This window comes from Somniosus microcephalus, chromosome 15, assembly GCF_052327205.1.
Source record: "Somniosus microcephalus isolate GS21.2 chromosome 15, FLI_Smic_1.0, whole genome shotgun sequence".
Lineage (NCBI taxonomy): Eukaryota > Metazoa > Chordata > Chondrichthyes > Squaliformes > Somniosidae > Somniosus > Somniosus microcephalus.
This window is the reverse complement of record NC_141001.1, coordinates 79,258,899-79,275,294: the sequence shown is the minus strand read 5'-3', so window position 1 is coordinate 79,275,294 and position 16,396 is coordinate 79,258,899.

Sequence of the window (16,396 nt, the reverse complement as noted above, 5' to 3'; positions counted from 1 at the left end):
CTGACAGGAGCTCTGGGCGCTAGGATGCAGGTCTGCCCAAAAATTAGAACAGGTGTCAACACAGCAGTAAGTCAGTGAGTCTAGCCATTGCTGGATTTTAGTTCCACTAACGCCCCTTTTCTTTAAAAGCACAAATGCAGTGGTAGTGAGCTGAAAATCACCTCCACATTCTTAGAAACGAACAATTTAAACCTGTTTTTTAAAATTCTGCAGCATTTTCAACAGTCACTGCACTACAAATTGACAATTTACAGAGGTTTAACCTTTGGAAAATTGGCCATGGCTTAGAACTAAAATTCACAGTCTCACATTGCTTGCCCTTTGGATCCACTCCAGCCTGGTCCAAAGCCAAGTTTAGAATGTTTGGAGTTTCTGGAAACTTTCTGAACTTGGTTTTTAATGATATCAGGGAGCTGACAGTCCCATCAGTTGTCGACTAATACTAAAATTTAACTGGCATTCAGATAATGATGACTTCTGTGCGTGCATGATTGTCCATGGACAGAGAGGTCTGTTGTACCCGGGCAGAAAGCAGCATAACTTGGATCAGCCAACTGCACATCGCACTCTAAGGCTCTGTTTAGATGAGAACCTGTCATATAGCTGGCTCCTTAGTCATTTTTCGCATACAGACATCAAGTCATGCATCACAGGGCCCATTTTCCAATCCGGTTCATCATTTATGAAAGCATGATCAGCTTGGTGAGGGTTAGGAACCTGGCAAGAGCCTCATTAAAGCCCCAGAATTCTGCAAATTAAATAAAATACCTGGAAGGCCCAATTTCCCTTTTTCTCACCGGGAATGTACTGTTTGCTTTGCAAGCTATTATTAAATGGTAATGAGGGGGAATGTCTTTGAGAGCTTCTAATTGTGAAGGTGTGTCGTAGTTTTTTTAATGCTGCTGCTTAGGCGTCAGAGTTTGCTCACTTGCCTGAGTCTGAGTGTTGTGGGTGCAAGCTCCACTCTAGAGATTTGATCACATAATGTAGACTAAGAATGAAGTGCAGTACTGAGGGTGTGCCAGACCATTTTTCAGATGAGGCATTAAACTGAGGCCCTATCTGCCCTCTCAGGTGGATGTCTTAGCCCCGTGTGCCTATTTGAAGAAGAGCAGGACAGTTCTCCTACACCTAGATGTGAGATACAACATTCAGTCTTTCTACCGCCTTGTCCCACAGCTGTTTGCTGAGGCAGGTGCTCTTCTCCTCGAAGAACAGCAACCTCTTTTGTTGCACTTTCTGCAGAAGCACCTAGAGGATAGCATAAGAGAACAGGGCCATGCAATTTTATCTTCTTGCTTTTCATTATCCCATGTTCATCAAACAGCCAAAGCCTATTGCAGACAAAAATTATAGCCACACAAAAGGACAAACAGCTTACCTTTAATTAGCAGCAGCCCTTTAAGAGCTGTTGCTGTTCAGGAAATTCAGCCTTAAAACTGCAAGATAACCTGTCAAACCCGAGCTGGGTAGGCAGCGCAAAGATCATACTTAAATGAGCTGATCTTGTAAAAAAACTGCAGGCTGTAGCACAGTATGGTTATGGAGGCCTACTTGCTGAATTTACTCCAGGGCCAGAGTAGCAGCCTTTTTATTAATTTGTTCATGGGATGTGGGAGTCGCTGGCAAGGCCAGCATTTATTGCCCATCCCTAATTGCCATTGAGAAGGTGGTGGTGAGCCGCCTTCTTGAACCGCTGCAAGTCTGTGTGGTGAAGGTACTCCCACAATGCTGTTAGGGAGGGAGTTCTAGGATTTTGACCCAGCGATGATGAAGGAATGGCGATATACTTCCAAGCCAGGATGGTATGTGACTTGGAGGGGAACTTGGAGGTGGTTGTGTTCCCATGCGCCTGCTGCCCTTGTCCTTCTAGGTGGTAGAGGTTGCGGGTTTGGGAGGTGCTGCTGAAGAAGCTTTGGTGAGTTGCTGCAGTGCATCTTGTAGATGGTACACACTGCAGCCACGGTACGCCGGTGGTGGAAGGAGTGAATGTTTAAGGTGGTGGATGGGGTGCCACTCAAATGGGCTGCTTTGTTTTGGATGGTGTAAAGCTTCTTGAGTGCTGTTGGAGCTGCACTCAACCAGGCAAGTGGAAAGTATTCCATCACACTCCTGACTTGTGCCTTGTAGATGGTGGAAAGGCTTTGGGGAGTCAAGAGGTGAGACACTCGCCGCAGAATACCCATGCTCTGACCTGCTCTTGTTGCCACAATATTTATGTGGCTGGTCCAGTTAAGTTGCTGGTCAATGGTGACCCCCAGGATGTTGATGGTGGGGGATTTGGCGATGGTAATGCTGTTGAATATCAAGGGGCGGTGGTTAGACGCTCGCTTGTTGGAGATAGTCATTGCCTGGCACTTGTGTGGCGCGAATGTTACCTGCCACTTATCAACCCAAGCCTGAATGTTGTCCAAGTCTTGCTGCATGTGGGCATGGACTGCTTCATTATCTGAGGAGTTGTGAATAGCACTGAACACTGTGCAGTCATCAGTGAACATCCCCACTTCTGACCTTATGATGGAGGGAAGGTCATTGATGAAACAGCTGAAGATGGTTTGGCCTAGGACACTGCCTTGAGGAACAACTGCAGTGATGTCCTGGGGCTGAGATGATTGGTCTCCAACCACCACAACCATCTTCCTTTGTGCTAGGTATGACTCCAGCCAGTGGAGAGCGTTCCCCCTGATTCCCATTGACTTCAGTTTTACTAGGGCTCCTTGATGCCACATTCGGTCAAATGCTGTCTTGATGTCAAGGACAGTCACTCTCACCTCACTTCTGGAATTCAGCTCTTTTGTCCATGTTTGGACCAAGGCTGTAATGGGGTCTGGAGCCAAGTGGTCCTGGCGGAACCTAAACTGGACATCAGTGAGCAGGTTATTGATGAGTAAGTGCTGCTTGATAGCACTGTCGACGACTCCTTCCATCACTTTGGTGATGATTGAGAGTAGACTGATAGGGCGGTAATTAGCCAGATTGGATTTGTCCTGCATTTTGTGGACAGGACACACCTGGGCAGTTTTCCACATTGTTGGATAGATGCCAGTGTTGTAGCTGTACTGGAACAGCTTGGCTAGAGGTGGGGCTAATTTTGGAGCACAAGTCATCAGCACGATAGTCGGGATGTTGTCAGGGCCCATAGCCTTTGCTGTATCCAGTGCGTTCAGCCATTTCTTGATATCACGTGGAGTGAATCAAATTGGCTGAAGACTGGCTTCTGTGGTGGTGGGGTCCTCAGGAAGAGGCCAATATGAACCATCCACTTGACACTTCTGGCTGAAGATGGTTGCAAATGCTCCACCCTTGTCTTTTGCACTCACGTGCTGGTCTCCACCATCGTTGAGGATGGGGATATTCATATAGCCTCCTCCTCCCGTTAGTTGTTTAATGATCCACCACCATTCTGTAGCCAGTTCCTGCAGCAAGAACGCATTCAACTTAAATGATACCAACATTAAAGGGTCAAACGGCTGAACTGTAAAGGCAGTTTTGTGAAATTGACCAAACATAAGAAACTGACCAAACTTCGTATCCCAGCGTAACATGAGGAAAGACAAAACTTTTAAAAGGAATTTGTAATACATGCTCTGGATTAAACAGCATAAGAACCACAGACATGACCTTTTTTACTTTATGAATATGCTATCCAAGGAAGTGGCTGGAACAATCAAACCACACAATGACATGTATTTGTGTAAATTCAACTGACTATCCTGTCCAGCAAAACTCCTTGGTCCAACTGTTAACCAGACTTACAATTGGTTGCACTGAGTCTGGAACGGCTCCATCATCTTTTGGAAATGTTAATGCCAGGATTGTCATTGGATTGAAACCCATTCACTAACCTTTCAAACTGATGATAAGCAAGGAAGTGTCCAATCAAGACATTTCTTTGTGTGATAATGGTTGAACATCAAACAGGATGAAGACATTTCTTTTTGTATTGAATGGTTTGAAATCAAACAGAATGGCAGAAAGATGAGATTAAGATGGTACAATCAAAAGGGGAAGGGTTTGCATCAATCTATTGCCACGGGTTTTGATCTTTTGTATTATAAAAGGATGTATTTAGAAAGGGAAGGCAGCAACTTGGAAGTAGAACTGCGGATGGTTTGATCACCCATACAGATGGAAATAGACTCCTCCAATTAATCGCTGGGGTGAGTGGTGTTTGAAATTAAAGAGTTAAAGGGAAAGGTGTATGTTAGTATTGTTTGGAGTTATAAGGGAATAGTGCATTAACGTTTGTATGTTATTCGTAGTTCAATAAATAGTTAAAGGCATACAGAGTTGTACTGAGTTTGTGAGCCATGATCATTTTACCCCACCCAGTAGGGGTTCAAGTCGGATTCTGGAATTATAAAACGGGAGGTGCGGGTTCAACTACCTACAACTCACAACTGGATGTGGTAGGACTGCAGAGATTTGTTCTGATCCGTTGTGTGGGATCGCTTAGCTCTGTCTATAGCGTGCCTTGACATGTGCCTTACTTCATCACCACTGCTCTTGACCACTCCACTGCCTTGCTATTGTCAGAACGATTGTCTGACATCCAGTCCTGGATGGGCTGCGATTTCCTCCAATTACACATCGGGAAGATCATGAAGGGATAATTACTAGTCCTAGCCCTTTTCGGGCTACCCCGGATCAGACGTATTCCCCAGACATTCACCTACAACTAAAGTTAGAGATATCCGAATCCTATAAGATGCTTAATTGGGTCTAAAGGTTCAGACTATCTCTCCCTAAAGGAAAGGAATGACTTGAAGATGTTACCGTCCTCCAGATAGCACTTTCAATAAGTTGAACTAGACTGTAACCTTCCGGATAGCATGAGGGTCCGGCATACTCCCCCAGAATTCTGTAACTCCTCACCAAAGAGTGTACAGAGATTGAGTTCGCAAGTTTGATACAGAAGTGCTTTGTGAGACAATTCTAAAAAAATATAGATTTATTAAAGAAATGACATACATTTAACAGCTGGTGAATAGAGTCACAACATTAACAGTTCTAAAAACAAATAGCTTACAATTCTTATTCTCAGAGATCCGTATTCTCAAATCTTAACTTTGTTACATTTTTACATTTCTTACTTATTTCTAATCCAGGATATCCACCAAAATCAAATAAAAGTACCTTTTTGATCCCCGAGACTCAAAGAGTTAAAAACTTACAGAGCCTGCCTCTGAAGAGTGAGAGAATCGCTTTGCCCCTTTCAGCAACTTCTGGCTTCCTATCTGAAAGTTCTATATTTTATACCCTTTCTCAGTGGTATATCCTTTGAAGTTTTCTGCTGATGTAAGCTAATTATCTTTAGTCATATTTCTGTTGACTTTTTTTCTATTCGTACTGTCAATTCAGCTGTTAGCTTGCAGAATTCTGTCTGCTGTGTAGGTGTTCAAAGCTTATCATAAAAAACAGTTATAACAGATGTATTTATTTGATGCCATTCTTACAAAGGACTTCTTTTCAATTCTTAAATCACCTAGCTGTTTGAAAGCAGACTTCACGTCTCCCATTTGTTCCAAGTTCAATACAAAAACCATGTGATTGCTTGGTGCAACTATTGATATCATATCTACAAAGTCTTCTGTTTGTATATTTTACAACATGTAAATTAAAAACACTTCAACTGAGTACTTAATTGTTTTCCTAGCCATCTTGATTATATTACAGACCTCTGTCTCCTTGTTTCATTTGATGTGATATTTATGAAGGCATATGGTTCTTTGATGTTCTTCTGAGTTTCTGTTTCCCAAAATGTTGTTTTATGACACCTTAACATTATACCATTATGCTCTTTCATGTGCCTGTTTACAAAGAGTTTGTTTAAAACAATTCAACTGGGTCAATCATATTGGCCCAGAAATTCAGGTCGGGGGCTTCCCGCGAGTGTAAGCCCCTGACCTGCACTTACCTTGCGCGCCAGCCGTTGAGTTGTCGGCCCCCGTGGAATTCCGATCCTGGGCCTGCTACAGCTGCCGGTGCGCAGTGCTTGCGTATCCCAGGGGCACAGTTAGTTCGATGCATCCCCTGGGATCATGTGGGCCATGGAGAGCCAATCGGAGCAGGGAAATGCCCATTCATAAGTTTGACAGGAAGAGCTGTCAAAACTTAGAAATACTACGGGCCCCAAAACATCACTAAATCTTCAAATAATTTTTTTTTTAATTCACATTTTTTAAATAAACTATAAATTACATGAAAGAACTATTTTAGACAATAACTTAAATTTTTGAAAAAAATAATTTTATTTTCTAACGGAGCTAAAAATAAACTTACCTTTCTTTAAAGTATTTAAAAATAATAAACCTGTGGAAAAAATGTTTTAATTTTAATTAATTCAGCACTTACCTTGTAAAAAGCAGGCCTTATGCCAGCTTTTTAAATGTGTAACTTTTGGAGACTTACCCTCCCGGGAAAACCTGCAAAAAAAACACAAATTCCATGCGCATGCGCAGCCTTTCCCCCGCACGCGTTCGACCTCTTAGCCCTTCCTTTCAGGGGAATTGAAGTGCCGGTTTCCCACGCATGCGCAGTGCATGCAGGAAACCGGCACTTCCATTGGGCCTACGGGTGAGTACTCCATGCGTACTCACCCGTGGAGACCCGAAGTTCTGGGTCATAATATTGTGTTCCTTCCAAAGCTTAGACTTTCTGGAAGCTGCAATGGTTTGCTTCAATAGGGCTATTGCTTCATTGTCAACAACCCATTCCCATTTCAAAAGCTTGTATAGAAACATAGAAACATAGAAGATAGGAGCAGGAGTAGGCCATTCGGCCCCTCGAGCCTGCTCCGCCATTCAACGAGATCATGGCTGATCATCCAAACCCTAGCACCCGGTCCCTACACCGACAGCCATCCCACCCAAGCCCTATCCCCGTAACCCCACGTATTTAATCCCCCCTAACACTAAGGGCCAATTTTTATCATGGCCAATCAACCTAACCCGCACAGCTTTGTGTTAACAACTGATCTTATCGCAAAAGCCTGTATTCTGTTTACAGCTTGTGTCGTTGAGGCTTTTAGATTTTTAAACACAGTTTTGATGTTTTAATAAAGTCAGAATTCTATTCATAGAATGGTGTATTTCTTGGAATATGGCTATTTCCTTTACACCCCCCTCTTGACCATAAAAATGAGCTCATAATATCAGGGCAGAGTCGGGTCAATGATCCTAATAAGGTTACAATAGCATATTAATTTCACGAGATTCACAATCATGTGCTACATGAAAATTCCTTTTAAGTCAACCTAGGACAATGTTTTGCCTTATTTTAAATTGAACACAATTTAAAAGGATGATAAGTACATAGTCATGCAATTACCGAAACAACATGTACTTAGAATGTCCAATCGGCAGATGTACGTTCTGTAGAGGTGGGTTATTCATAAGAGTCAAGGAGACCTCATTTGAAACTAGTTGAAGCTTGACTCGCAGTGTAGGATTCGCAAAATTTCCACATTTCCCCAAGGTTATTAATAAAAGGGACCCTATGGACAATTTAAAAGATGGTATCCGCACCTCGTGACCAAAAGCCTGTAAGATTTTAAAAGCTTGGACTCTGCAATACAGAACAAGCTGCTTTGGGAACTCAAAACTTAAAATGCATTTCTGTGAAAAGGACTTTTGTGTTTGAAGGGTCAGTCAGGTAAGCAAACATTGAATATGCATTTTCGTCAAATTGGAACAGATCAACCCAGTTAGGCCTAAGCATGAGGCCATTAGTTTGTCCACATAAATAATTGGAAACAGCTTAAGGAAGCCATCAAGGCTGGACAGGCCGATTAAAATGCATTAATGACAATACAGCCCAGACATCAGGCCAATAGCTGCAATAAACAACCATCTAAAACTAGTTATTTTAGATTGGTACAATCATTTAACACAGCCCGCCAAAAGTGGAACAATGGACTGACCTGATTTGGCACGCAGATAAGGGCCATCTAAAGAAGTATAATTGTAGGTCCTTAGTAGCATTCGCTCTCTTGTCTCTCTTGTCTCTCGTCTCTCTCTTTCTCTCTGCTCGCTGCTGGACTCTGAGCTCTCGTCGGGCCATGGGCTGCTGTCGCCTGCACTCGTGCCCTGGCCTCGTGGCGGGTTCCCTTCTCGCTCCCCGCATTGTGTGAGCAGCCAAGGACATCTATACCAAACGCGGGAGAGGGGAACGAGACCCGAGTCCAAAGTCACCCAGGACACCCGGGCCACAAGAGAGGGAAGAGGAAACGAAGCGAAACGAACCGAGACGAAGAGTAAGGTAGACCCGACAAAGAGCAGAGGAGGGCAGCAGAAGACGCATTAATTAATACCGAGCGCCGAGTTATAAGCTGGCGCTTGGGGAAGAAAATATTTGAGGACATTGAGACTAAGTTGGCTAGTTGAACACTGCGAATGAAAAGGCATTAAACGCAGGTGTCCACGCCATAATGAATATACCGGCGTTCCAAGAATGGGTAGGAAAATCTAAGCAGTGAAAACTGCCAACCGTCTCGCTGACGCAATGTTACTGCCGACGAACGCCCGAGGGAGAAGGAGAAGAGAACCCATTGCGACGAGACGACGATGGTAGCTGAGGAGAAGAAAGGTGTGTCGCAGCAGCAGCTCCAGCACCGCGCCCTGAGACCACGCGGCGACGGAGTACCCCAAAGGACAAGAGACCAGACCTCAAAGTCGCAATTGCTAAAACAACAGGCTTTGCTTGGGATTGGTGAGCATGGATTCCTGGCCCCTCATAGCTTAATCTAGTTAGGTATAGGGGTGGGATAAGGATAAGGGGATTGTTAAAGTAGTTGTTTTTCCCTCGATGTGCCATGTGTTCCCCACTCCCTGTATAAGTATAGTTATAGTGATATGCCTGTAATTGTTCTCTACCAGTAATTTTCTCATAAGACTGTGTTTTCGTTTCTGTTTTAATAAAATCTTGGTTTTCTTACACCAAGCCACCTGTCTACTCAAGTTTTTCTGTATCGCTGCCTGTACCTAAGTCCGGTGTCTAGAACCCAGGGGCGTGGGAGCGATTTGAACCGCTCACAGGCAGTCAGGGGCATAACTGACTGGGCGCACGCACCAACCGCCAACCCCTACAGCTGTTCCTTCAATCCGGCATGTGTACAGATGCGTATTTTCATATAGACCTTGCCAGGCACTCAGTTGATTCCTTCTTCATCCACTGTGTCTTCCTCCTTCGTTGAAGTAACTCGTTGATCTTTCCTTGTTTCGGTTGTTGCTTTTCGCAAATCCAATTCCTGATGCGTTGCCAAGCAATGTGTGGAAGAGCCGGCGACACCTTCTGACTGACTGTCGTCAGTAATTCGATCGCACCCATTTCCTGTGTCGTGCTCCAAGCTGGGTCTTGAAAGACAGTGTATGACTGCCACCTTGTATTGTTCCTCCTTTTTGGTATCCCGCAGGACATCTTTTGACATTGTCTATGGAGACAGTTTTAAGAATATGCTTGCCATTCGGCTGGTTAATATGTATTTGAACTATTCTTTCATTAATAACAGAATGTATTTGAACAGGTTTTTTCCACTTCAGTCTTAAACCAGGTTTTTGCTCGAACTTCTTTTCCTGCACCCATTCTCCCACTATGGGTTGCCATGCTTTATTTGTCAATTTTTTCTGCCTATTTGCTTCCCTTATCCTCTGAGCAATTCAATGAATCTCCTCTGTTACTTCTTTTTTTAAATCTAACAATCGCTGTCGGGTCAAGGACTCAGAGTGTGTAGAGGCAATAAAAGAACTATGGGTAAGTGGTGGATGCATCTCAACCCCATACATCAGATAATATGGAATTTATGGGGACAATGTCCCTGATGCAGATGTGGGCACATTATTGAGTGATAGCTGCACCTCCGGAATGTTGGTGGTCCACTTATTCCCCCTGATTCTCAACAGTTTGACCAATAGCTTTTTTACTTCCTAGTTTTTACGTTCCACCAGCCCCGCTGATTGCAGATGACGTGGCGTGCTGTGCTCTAAGCCAATCCCCCTTTGTTCACAGTAGTCTTTGAAGACCTTGCAGACAAAGGCTCCGCCTTTAATGGAGTGTAAGATTTTGGGTGCACCAGCTACAGTATTTATATCAGAAATAGCCCTGGCAAGTGCGTTTTCCGAAACAGTTTTTGTGGGGACCAGCCAGTAGAAGGAAGTGCATCCATCTACACAAACAAGAACCTATCTATATCCAAAAGACGGGAGAAGTGGTCCAATATAGTCAATAAAGAATTTTCCCATTGGCTCATCAGCTTTCACAGGAGCCAATGGTGGTGGCTTAATTAGTGATGACTTATTGGTTAAGTAGCATGGCTCACAATTTGCCACGTGTGTTTTACAGGCGTTAAGCATGCCTGGCCACCAATATAAGGGGGTCAATTTGCGGAATGTTGTTCTGGCTCCACAATGTGCTTGACTTATGCCCTCGTTAGCTTCTTTTACAAGCTGTTCTCGTTTGTGTCTCGGGGGTACTTCTCAGTTTCCCTTGGGTAACTTAATTAGTACAATACCCCTAGGGGTTTCCAAGTAAAAGTACTTTGGTGGATATCCTGGTGGATTCTCTTTTGTTGGGTCTAATAGCTGAAACAGTTCCTCATCCTGATTAGCTGCCCGTTCTGCCCTAGTGATTACACTAAAATTGTCAGGTCCCTCTCGAGGGGGTGTCATGCAGACCTAAAGTTTTGCTTGTTCATCTGCAAGGCTGTTTCCTTTTGAGTGTACTGTCCTAGTGGTATGCCCGTTTACATGAATCACCTAACAATTCTGTTTCTCCATCCTTGAATGGAGAATATCTTCCCACAATGACTTATGTTTATGGGTTTACCCTTATGATTGATAAAATTTGTTTGTTCCCAGAAAACTAGATCTTGGTTATATCCTCTTTTACAGTAGTCACTATCCATGCAGATTAGTGTGGGTTTAATAAGGTCTGCCTTTTTTAAAGCATACCGTAATGCTGCGGCTTCAGCATATTGCGCTGTCTTATGGCCAAGGGGTATGGACAGTAATTCTTCTGGATAAAAAGAATAGGAATCTTGAAAAGTCCCTACTACTATCCCCATCCCAGCTGAGGATTGTTGGGATGTCCCTTTTTTAATTGTCATTGACGATCCAGCGCAGTAAATAACTTGATGGTATTCTGTAAGCGGTCTCATAGGTATTTGTCTGATTTCCTCCTCCGTATCATCATCCTCCATGATGGGGAGATGCTCTATCTTTCCACATTGATTTGAATGGCGTTGTAGATAAGGGTCGTATCTATTAATGAGCTGCTCGAGGAGATCTTTGCCTCCCCCCTCTAGGCAAGTTTGATCAAGCTGTGTTTGAACATGTTTTTTCCCTGTCATCCTGGTCTGTGGATGTTTCTACAGGTCTGGTTGAGATTTTAAGGTAATGTTTCATGTCTGGTTGACCTATAATGAGGGAACACGCCAATTGTGGTACCAGTCCACCGTGATTTCATATATAGTAATAGGAATTTTGTAAAAATTAATTATTTTGGTTTTGTCTTGTGTGAATCCCCCTAATGATTTTTTACAAATTGGGCTTCCCAAATCTGTCCACTTAGTTTTTATAATTGCAGCATCTATTACAGTGTAATCAGCTCTCGGATCAAACAGGGCCTTCACTTGTGTGTTTTTGGGCAAGGTTGCCAAGGCATAGGGGAATTCAAGAGGCCCTGGCTGGGTACCAGGCCTTCAATCCTGGGATTGTTCATCCTCAGGAGGCTGAGTTTCATTCGCTGCTTTGTTTTTAATTATTTGAACTGATTTTTGTTCCTCCCTCTTGGGGGTATCATGTTTTCCAGATCCCTGAGGGGATTTGTCGGACCGTTTATTATCTTGACGATCCTCCTGTTGGGGTGGACGTTGGTTCTGCCAGGAATCTTTTTGATCCCAATTTCGGTTTTCTCGGTATCCTCCCATGGCTCTCTGATAGTTTTGGCTAGTGTAAATGCTGTCCCCAAAGGGAGTCCACTGTCTTTCACTTTCTTTTTGAGGTCCAGCCCCTCGTCTATCCCATCTTTCTGGGGAGAAATCTTTCTCGTATTGTGGGCGAGTTGGGGGTGTAAACTTTCTGGACTACCCTCTTGGGGGTCCCGAGCCACGAGTTTGTGTCTGGGCGGGGTAGACTTGAGACTTGGGTCTATACAGTCCTTGTTTCTGAGTACCAAAGGTACCTTCTCTGGTTTTTTTATCCCTAGTTTCTGATCTCATTATAGGTTTAGTTTGGGATAGATCTAAGAGGTCATGATTTAATTGGATAATGCAATTGACATTATCCCATCTTTCTTGGTTATCTCTATATTCGTTTAGAGCACCCTCACAGGCAAGTTTGAGGGCTGTATTTTGATATTGATTTGCCAGGCAACCATGGACAATGTCCCAGTTATCCTGTGTAAGTACTTTGCCTAATCTGTAGGCAGCTACCAGCCCTATAGTTGTGGCTGTATCAGTGAATATTTCCTTGCAGGAACCCATTACATGCCCTCCCTGAATTGCCATTAGGACATAAGCATATATTTGAACCCAGTTGTTACACTGGTTTAATGGTGGAATTAAGTCTGAACTTAGTATCATTTGCAGTAGTTGCCTCAGGTGTTGGACATTCCAATCTTGGCAACAGGTTTCCAATTTATCAAGGTTAGTTAGAATCCAGCAGGTTTTTTCCTGGCTGGTGTTCCCTGGTCTACTACACATTGTGTAGATAGAGCTCAGGTTTACTTGACCTATGGGTGCAATTTGTGGTTGCTGGGGTTGGCTTACTGGACCATTAATCATTACACCTCCAGCATTTAGATAAGAGTGAGCTAGTGCCTGTCGGCATTGATTATAATGGATTCTAAGCTGTCTATAGTTTTCTCAAAGATTCTGGTCATTTATTTCATCATGAGCTTGACACCTTAACCGGAATCCATGGCCCCCAGGAGCATAGGCTGCTCCGGGTTCTGCTATTCAGCCATGGTTGCCACCACCTTGTTGGGCACCATTCATTAGGCCTCCCCATTATGCAGGTGTGCACCTGATCATTAAGTAATTTAGTGGATTTGGAGTATTTGTTTGATTATCCCACTGGATATTCTGTATCTGCTGGTTTTGGGGATCAACATCAATCGTGCCATGAGTTCTAACATCTCCTTCAGCATCAAAGCCTTTTATCTCAAAAATTATCACTTGGTTTTGTGGAGGTACAGGGATAGGATTATTTCCCCTAATAAAGCAATCATTTGAATTTCCTAATAAAAAGACTTGGCCAATTCCGACAGGTTTTGCCATTTCGTCAGGACCTAACCTCAGTTAAGGTTTAATATGAACTTTATAAGAAATTTCTAGACCTCAATGGTATATTGAGGGTGTTCTAATTTAAGTTCTACAAGGCCTGATCAGGGTCTTGTCGTCTCTAGAGATGTAAATCTGGGTCTTAATACCACTGTCAGTAAAACACTCCTTCTATAATTAACAATCTACAAGATTATATAGATATAAATATAAGTAAAGGTTCTGTATCAACTCATTAACACACACGTTGGGCGCCAACTGAAGGGATAATTACCAGTCCTAGCCCTTTTCGGGCTACCCTGGATCAGGCGTATTCCCCAGATGTTCACCTTCAACTAAAGTTAGAGATAGCCGAATCCTATAAGATGCTTAATCGGGTGTTAAGGTCCAGACTATCTCTCCCTAAAGGAAAGGAACAACTTGAAAATGTTACCATCCTCCAGATAGCACTTTTCATAAGTTTAACTAGACTGTAACCTTCCGGATATTATGAGGGTCCGGAATACTCCCCCAGAATTCTGTAACTCCTCACCAAAGAGTGTACAGAGATTGAGTTTGCGAGTTTGATACAGAAGTACTCTGTGAGACAATTCTAAAAAAATATAGATTTATTAAAGAACTGACATGTGTTTAACAGCTGGGTGACTTCAGTCACAACATTAACAGTTCTAAAAACAAATAGCTTACAATTCTTATTCTCAGAGATCCTTATTCTCAAATCTTAAATTTGTTACATTTTTACATTTCTTACTTATTTCTAATCCAGGATATCCACCAAAATCAAATAAAAGTACCTTTTTGATCCCCGAAACTCAAAGAGTGAAAAACTTACAGAGCCTGCCTCTGAAGAGTGAGAGAATCACTTTGCCCCTTCTGGCTTCCTATCTGAAAGTTCTATATTTTATACCCTTTCTCAGTGGTATATCCTTTGAAGTTTTCTGCTGATGTAAGCTAATTATCTCTAGTCATATTTCTGTTCACTTTTTTTCTACTCTTACTGTCAATTCAGCTGTTAGCTTGCAGAATTCTGTCTGCTATGTAGGTGTTCAAAGCTTATCATAAAACACGGGTATAACAGATGCATTTATTTGATGCCATTCTTAAAAAGGGCTTCTTTTCCTAACTGTTTGGAAGCAGACTTCACGTCTCCTATGTGTTCCAAGTTTAATACAAAAACCATGTGATTGCTTGGTGCATCTATTGATATCATATCTACAAAGTCTTCTGTTTGTATATTTTACAACATGTAAATTAAAAACACTTCAACCGAGTACTTAATTGTTTTCCTAGCCATCTCAATTGGTTGTATTACAGACTTCTGTCTCCTTGTTTCATTTGATGTGATATTTATGAAGGCATATGGTTCTTTAATGTTCTGAGTTTCTGTTTCCTGAAATGTTGTTTTATGACACCTTAACGCTATACCATTATCCCCTTTCATGTGCCTGTTTACAAAGACTTTGTTTAAAACAATTCAACTGGGTCAATCTTATTGAGTTCCTTCCAAAGCTTAGACTTTCTGGAAGCTCCAATGGTTTGCTTCAATAGGGCCATTGTTTCATTGTCAAAAACCCATTCCCATTTCAAAACCTTGTATGGAGTTTACAGCTTTGTGTTAACAACTGATCTTATCTCAAAAGCCTGTATTCTGTTTACAGCTTGTGTCGTTGACGGTTTTAGATTTTTAAACCCAGTTTTCATGTTTTAATAAAGTCAGAATTCTGTTCATAGAATGGTGTATTTATTGGAATATGGCTATCTCCTTTATAACCAAAGCTATTGTCTTCGGCTCTAGACACAAACATTGTTTTGGCACCACCTCCCTGCCCACTGTCTAAGGCTGAATGAAACTGTTCCATACCTTGGTGTCCTATTAAAACCTGAGCTGAGCTTCCAACAACAACTTTCATTTATATAGTGCCTTTACTGTAGTAACACATCCCAAGGCACTTCACTGGAGCGTAATCAGACAACAGTTGACACCAAGTCTAAGATGACATTCGAAAAGGTGACCAAAAGCTTGGTCAAAGAAGTAGGTTTTAAGGAGCACATTAGAGGATGAGAGAAGCGGATAGGTCGATGGAGGCAATTCCAGAGCTTAGGGCCTAGACAGCTGAAGGCACGGCCACCAATACTGGGCTAAAGGAAGTGGGGGATGCACAAGAGCCCAGAGTTGGAGGATATCAGAGTTCTTGGAGGGATGTAGGGCTAGAGGAGGTTACAATGATTGGGAGGGGGGATGCCTTGGAGAGATTTGAACACAAGGATGAGAATTTAAACTTGATGCGTTGCTGGGCCGGGAGCCAATGCAGATCATCAAGCACAAGGATGAGGGGTAAATGGAACTTGATGCAAATTAGGATAAGATCAGTAGAGTTTTGAATGAGCTTAAGTTTGTGGAGGGTGGAAGATGGGAGAGCATTGGAATTGTCAATTCTGGAGATAACAAAGGCATGGGGCTGGAGATAACAAAGGCATGGGACTGGAGATAACAAAGGCATGGGGCTGGAGATAACAAAGGCATGGGGCTGGAGATAACAAAGGCATGGGGCTGGAGATAACAAAGGCATGGGGCTGGAGATAACAAAGGCATGGGGCTGGAGATAACAAAGGCATGGGGCTGGAGATAACAAAGGCATGGGGCTGGAGATAACAAAGGCATGGGGCTGGATTTTGATTCTGGAGGCGTGTAGGATGCGGGACTACAACTTTCAGGGTTGTAGTCCCGCCTCCATCGAGATCTATCCAACCCACGCGATTTTCACTTGATTGACCTTGTTGAGCCCGCCCAGTGGGCTCAGCAGGCCAATTAAGGGCCACCTGGCAACAGGTGACATCACAGATTGACATTTCATCTATCAAGAGCTATTGACAGATGAAATATCAGCGTTTGACAGCTCTTTGAAGCTGTCAAACACTGACAATCTGTACACTAAGTTAATTCCTTCCTCTCAGGCTGATTTAGAGATCTTTCCAGAACAGAAAGCTGAATGCTGCAACTTTTGACAGCTCGCGGCAATTCTGCTTTCTGTGCCGGTGAGATGAGGGACTCCCGAGACCTGAAGGAAGGAAGGCTGTAAAGGTAAGTAAAACTTCTTTAAACACTTTACACACACCAAA